This window comes from Humulus lupulus, chromosome 8 (assembly GCF_963169125.1).
Source record: "Humulus lupulus chromosome 8, drHumLupu1.1, whole genome shotgun sequence".
NCBI lineage: Eukaryota > Viridiplantae > Streptophyta > Magnoliopsida > Rosales > Cannabaceae > Humulus > Humulus lupulus.
The window spans coordinates 125,287,871-125,295,618 of NC_084800.1; positions in this window are offsets into that span (position 1 = coordinate 125,287,871).

Consider the following 7,748-nt stretch of genomic DNA (forward strand, 5'->3'; position numbering starts at 1 on the left):
GTGGGGTGTTGTTTAGATCCATTCTAGACTTTGCGTCCTTTCGCCAACGATCTTTTATTAGTGACGTTGGAATAACTTGCATATTTTCATTCATCATAACTGTGAACAAGTGACGAGAAGGTATCCCATCTATCTCAAAAAACAAACAAGTACACCTTAAGAGGGTATTTAATTTGTAGAAGCTCACAGTGTGGCGCACCTCTCCATGAGGAAACCGTGCCAAATGAAACAGACGATGGTCATTGTTTAGGAATTCTTCCTTGACTTTGTAAGATAGTCCATCTATTATTTGTACTGCCACCTTATCGTACATACTTCTAGTATAGTGTGTAGCAAATTATTCATGGTATGGGCACAAGACATGGTTGGGAAGCTGTGGTGATGTGTGATTGCTCCGAAAGTCATCTTGCATCTCTTGATGACGTAAAGTCTGCAATGTCGCATCTATTTGTCAAATAAAGCTTGTAGCTTACTCATCAAGAATTGATTCAGATAAGAATTTGTTGACTCACATCTCTACGTTGTTCTTAATCCGGCAACAAAGTTACGTCGAAGAAAAGTTTCTGCCCAATTTGTTTTCCTTTTGTATTGAGTCTTCATCCAGCCATTGTCTTCGAATTGAAAAGCTTCAATGACTGATTTCCATTGGTCCTCCCATTCTTATTCATCCATGTAATAATGATACATTAGGTGGGTAAATTCTTGCATGAATGAAGGATTGGTGCAATTAGTTGATGCATTGGTCGATAGATACCAACCACAAAGACGGTGCACTGTATCTAGCGTTACTTCTGTTATTGCTTCTTGCATTGCTTTATCTCCATTGATGATGTTTACCGAGATTTTCTGAAACTATATTAATAAAAAGTAAGCGAGATTAATGATATGGAATTTAGAAGATATAAACAAGATTTTTACGTGGTTGGGGCGTTAACGAGCCTTAGTCCACGAGACAGTTGTATTAGAGCGTGGAAAGTCTTTAACAATGGAGTTTATCTCTATGTTTTAGCAGAGTAACTGTATACAAACCAAAAAGAGGTCCTTTCTCCAATGCTCTGTCACCTGTATTTATAGGCTCACAGGAGCACTGGGCTTGGGCCGGGCTAACCCGGGCCCAACAAGGATATAAATACCCTTGGCTTCTCTATCGGAAGCCCAATACAAAGGATAAAAATACAAAAGACTAAGAATGATCAAAGCCCACTGGGGTAGCCCAAGGCCTATATTTCGTCCGACAAAATGGGGCTTTTGGTCTGGGCATTCCGAGTTACGAGGCAGATTCAAGGGACAAAGTCAGTCAGTGTAGTGGCAGCGCAGGTCTGAACCAGCGGCGTGCAATCCCGAGGTGCCCTTTTCCGCAGGTGAAAAGTGGGGACAACCCCCACGCGTCATGGGGCGGCTTCAGGGTCACGGATGCTTTTTCTTGCCAACCTTGAGGACTTGACCCGGGTTCGTTTACCTCTGTCCCTCTTCGTTTAACGTAGGCCCGGATCGTTTACCAGGCTCCGGGACTGTTTGCGTACACTTCGACCGTAACCCCGAATAGATATACGTCTCCCGGATGATCGTCCTGGATTATCTTTCCTGGACACCGTCCGGGTCTGGGCCCACACTTGGGCCGTCGTTCCCGGTCATTCCCTGCCAAGCAGGCCTGGGCTGGGTCCAAACCCAATTGCCCAGATAGTGGGCCTGGACCACCGTCCCGAGCCCAAGGCAGGAAATGGGGATAATAGATGACAACTACCTTATGATGTTTTTTGTTCATCGCATTCAAGAAGCATCGAAGAACCCAAACAAATGTCGGGGCACTCTCATCGCATAACAAAGTGCAACCAAACATAATAGTCCAAAAGTGATGGTTGACACCAACAAGCATGAGTAAGGGCTTGTTGTAAGCATTTGTCTTATACGTGGTGTCGAAAGCCAAAACATCTTCGAAAGTTTGGTAATCCCACCTTAACACCCCATCGCACCAAAATAGATTAGCTAGTCTTGTCTCGTTGTCTGTGCTATAAATGCCATAAAACTCGATATCTTGTTTTGCTAGATATTCTAAGTATCCCAATGCTCCCTCAGAGTCTGCTTATGTTTCAGTGGGTCGTCCATTTCGACCAATCCAATTATAAAGGTCTCTTTTTTTTTAAAGTAACATAATCCTAACCTCCTCTTTCCTGAGCCAAGTGATTTATTATGTGGCAAGTTTGTATTCCCGATCTTCTCATTGACATAAATTGTTAACCAATTGCTTAAGTGACCTTCCTATTTGATCTGAGGGATTGGATGTCATGAGGCAAAGCTAAATTGTGATTATGATTTGCCTCACAAGTTTGTAGACCTATCTAAATTGACCCTCAGCCGTGCAGGACAACCAACTCTTGTTAAAGGCTTTGGTATTTTTTTTTCCGATTTTCCAAGTTTATCCATTTCTCTCTTCGTGTTCCCTCTCTTGAGCAAACCCATTTATGCTGGAATTCCTTATTTTTAATGTCCTTTCTGAAATCGTGTTTCCTAACACTAAATACAATCCACCTTGAGTAATTGTAATAGAAATTTTCCCACATAGTAGATGTGCCTAGAGATTTTTCCATTAGTTCTCCTCTACTGAGTTCCTGTGAGGGTTTATCTAGTTCTAGCTCATGTATTAAGCTTTCCCAGTCATCATTCATCTCAGCAAGCATAGTCATTTGCAATGAGTTGTCCATTCTGAAATTTTATACACCTACATAAATTTAACAGGATGAGCCTCTGTCATTTTTCTTTAGCACACAATATCTTATAGGTTAACAATCATTTGCAAGGAAGTGTTGGGAATTGTGCCCTTAAAGCAATTGTAGTAGACAATGGTTTTAATGAACTGAATGAATGAATTGAATTATTGTATATATGTAGCTTATGTATTATATTATTGCTAATAATATTAAGTAAATATTAGAAAATTCCCAAGTTCATCTATGCGGTCTCAATCTCATATTGGTATGAGAGGATCGAGGTTGAGAAAATGAACTTAAATAGTTCGCAGTAAAATAAAGTTATGGAATCTTTAGATTAATTACTACTCCTACGGTCCACTAGTATTATGAATACATGTGACATAGATCCGGGTTACTAGTGTAGTAGGACACTTTAGTGGAAGTACTTTTCATGCTGAGAGTGTGTAGAACTGGACCAGATGTGATTTATTAATACTTGTTTAAATATTGTTTCGTAGTATTATAAAACATTTCAATTGATGATCATATATAAACTGATCTTAATCCTGAAGTTACTATGAACTCCTATATATGTCATTTGATCATTTGATTCATGCGTTACGATTTGTCAGAATAATCAGACTAAAAACTATTGTTTTTGGGACTCAATGATGTATATGACTAGGGACATAACTTAACAGATATGGAATATATACCTTCTTATAGATTGAATGATGATTCCCTATTGGGTTGGCTTTTGGAACTGAAAAGGTTATTGACGTAAAATTCATAATCAGATTATGAATTAACATTCACTAGTAAAGTCAATAGTACATTAGGAATCAAGATATAACTAAAAGGGCAAAAGGGTAATTTTATTCCCACTTAATTATGAATCATCAATAGATGAATAATTTGTATGTAATGATTATATCAATGGACACTTTATGGTTACAATAAAGCACTCAGTAAATATATGTCTTTAATTCTCAAGAGTTCAGTCTCATATGTATAGTGGAATAATCATGAGATTAATAAATATGATTATTGAATCAAAGAGTTTTGGTTAATAATCTTTTATTTATTGGAGTTTGGAATTATTGGTCCATAGGTCCCTGGGGCGACTCTATCAACACTAATCAAGGTAAGAGTTGATACAAGGGTTAAACTGTGAATGGGCTATTTGAAAAAATATTTATTCTTCAGGATAAATGTGCAATAATGTGATAATTGAGGTTGCACAATTTATTATTGCATTTGTGCAATTTTCGAAATTGTGTCGAAATAGAATAAATTGATTTTAATCAATTATTTTACTTAAGTGTGAATAAATAAATATGGATAGTCAATATTGGTTTTGATTATTATATTTATTTAATTAATAATAAGATGATAATGGAAATTCAAATTTTGAATTTTGAATTTTGAAATTTAAGTTGTTATCTTTTCCTTAAAAAGATGATACCTTATTTTGATATCTAATTATTAATTAATTAAAATAAAAACACATGAAAAAAATCAAAATCTCATTTTTCAGGGATAGGCCACACGCATAGGGCTTGGACTGTGCTATGCGTGTGGCACTTTTGATGTTATCAGATATTAATTTTTATTTTTATTTCTAATTAATTAATAATACATTTTAAAAGGGGTTTTAAAATGGAATGTTAGACTTTGTCTTTTATTTTTATTATTATTATTATTATTAAAGGTGATAATTTTTATTTACTATTATTATTATTATTATGATAATAATGGCTATATATTCTATATGATAGAAAATAGAAACAACAAGTCTTAACAAGTTTTTAACATAGAAGAAAAAAAGTATCATCTTTTTCACAAAAGCAAAAACCTTCTCTCTAACCTATAATCAAAAGTCTCATGTGTTGAGAATACTTTTGATCACAAAATTAATCTTTGTTCTCTATGTACCTACCCACATCTTGAGGTATAGAGAACGTCTTGGAAGATCTAGGTATGAGTACTCTAGCAAGGATAGAAAGATCGAAATACATACGAAAAGATTCAAGGATTCTTGATAGGGTACAAGAGGTAAATCATTTCGTATTATTTTTAATATACATATTATATATATATATTGATTAACATATTTCATATTAAAAAATTCTCATATAAAGTTGTTTATATGAAATTTTGTTGTTGTATACCATTACCGCAATTTTCGCTGCACACTAGGAACCATTCCTAACAGGAAGGTGTGAGAGAAGTAAATACAAAAAAGGCTTGAAACGAGTATTTCCAAGAAAACTAACATAGAACAAGTTAATCGAACAATAAATTAAACTAAATTTCCCAAATATAGGAACATCTTTGGAACTAATGTGTGAAGTGTGAAGCATGAAATGTACACGATAAATATAAAAACTGAAAGAGGAAAATCTGTGATCTTCTAACCTTTCACGAATATTTGCAGAGTATCAAAATATGAAATGTGGTTTCACCGACCACACTAATGACAAGCAATGATCAAATCCATATGGGGAATACAAAACTAGCCCTTACTCTCCATATCATTCTTATGGTGAAATGTGACAGTTTTGCTGCTCACGAAGCATTTCTGTTTTCTTAGAGTAAGAATACCTTGATGACACTATACGTAGGTTCTCCACTTTTGGAGATGAGTGGGGTCACCTTCTTCTGACTCTCCTGGTGTAGCGGCCCCTTAAAACTTTTCCATCATGAGTTGTGGGTCCCCTACTGTCACTGTACATAGTAATTTCAATCAAGCTTGCCCATGTTTGTTGGAAAAACATACAAAATACGCAAGGCAATAGACGTGGTGGTTCTATTGTATACGACAATAAAAAAATTCATTAATCATATAAACAGTTTATATGACCAAGAAAACATCCAGACAGATATATTAACATACAATATATTAATCATGCAACATATATATATATATATAAATATACAATATATTTATACATAACATACAAACACATAAACATATGAATAATCAAGAACAAAATCATTTACCTCTTGAAGCCTATCAAGTGTCCTAAAGTCTTTTCGTACATTTATCGATCTTCCTATCCAATGCTTTGAGTACTCAAACCACGATCTTCCGAATTGTTCTCTACACCTCAAGATGCGTGTGGACAAATACAGAACATGGGTTTGCAATTTTAGGAATCACAAGTATTTCTCAACACATGAGAACTTGGATTATGATCTGATAATTATTAGAATAAAGAAGAAGATGATAAACTTTTTGTCTGACAAAAATTCGAAGACATATTCTAAATTGTAACTCTGTTGTATTGTCTTTCTTCTTATTATTCTATATCATATATGGATTTATGCCTTTTTAGACCTTGTATTTTGGCTCATTACCTGTTTGGACCCTGTGTTTTCTAAAATAGTTCAAAAAGACCCCTAAACCCAATTTTGATCAAAGTTTTTTGAACTAAAATCACAAATAATTCATCAAATTAATAATTCAGAACAAAAATACATTCATTATGGCCTAAGAACTGTGTTGTTATGTTCAATTTTTTGTTCATCAAAATTAGGTTTAGGGGCCTATTTGAACAATTTTACAAAACACAGGGTCCAAAAAATAATTTGTCAAAACACAGGGTCTAAACAGGTAATAAGTCAAAACACAAGGTTTAAAAATGTATAAACCCATCATATATATAGAGAGATTATTCTATTGCCTTATTATTCCTAATAATGATAATAGTAATAATATCATAATGATGATAGGAATTGATTTAAGTAAATATCTAACTTACCAAATTTGAAAAAACTATCTTCAAATTATTAATTAATTAAATAAATAAAATAAAAACAACACTGATATAATATCGTGTAGTAGTACACGCATGGCACAATCCTTGGACTGTGTCATGCATGAACTACTATTTTCCTTTTCAGGGATATTTTATTTTTTTAAAACTATTTATTTAATTAAAATTAATATTCCAAAAAATAAGGTATTAATCTTTTTAAGAAAAAGATAACAACTATATTTCAAAATTTAAATTTTAAATTCAAAATTCAAAATTAAAATTGATGATCATCATTATCATCATCTTTTAAAATTTAATAAGTCAAAAACTATTTTTGACTTTCCAATTTTATTTTCTCCACTCAAATAAAATAATTAATTTCAAAATTTTATTTATTTATTTATATATAAGAATTTTGAAAAATTATATATTTAAATTAATAAATATATTTTAAAAAATTAATAATTAATTCCAAATTAATTATTCAATCTCAATTATCATATAATTGTATACTTGACCCGAAGAATAAAATTCTTCTCAAATTCCCAAATTCTACTTTTACCCTTGTATCAACTCTTACCTTGATATGGTGTTGAGATAGCCACCTTAGGGACCTATGGACCTATAATATCAAGCTCCAATAAATATTAGATTATTAATCAAAGCTCTTTGATTAAATAATCATATTTATTAATCTCATGATTACTCCACTATAAATATGAGATTGAACTCCTGATAATTATAGACATATATTTACGAAGTACTTTATTAAAGAATAAAGTGTCCATTGATATAATCATTACATACAACATTAATCCTCTATTAATGGTTCATAATTAAAAAGGAATAAAATTATCGTTTTACCCTTTTAGCTACATCTTGTTCCTAGAGTACCATTGACTTTACTAGTGAATGTTGTGTCACAACAAGTTTGTGATGTGAGCGCTCATAACCTTTTCAGTTCCAAAAGTCAACCCAATAGAGAACCATTATTCAATCTATAAAAAGGTATAGATTCCATATTTGCTAAACTATGCCTCCAGCCATATACATCATTAAGTCCCCGAAACAATTGTTCTTAGTCTGATCATTCCGACAAACCTTAACACATGAATCAAAGGATCAGATGACATATATAGGAGTTCATAGCAACCTCAGGATTAAGATCATCGTGTATATGATCATTGTTTGATGTGTTTGATTAATACTATGAAACAATGTTTAAACAAGTATTAACAAATCATATCTGGTACAGTTCTATATATCACTATATATAAAGTACATTCACTAAAGTGTC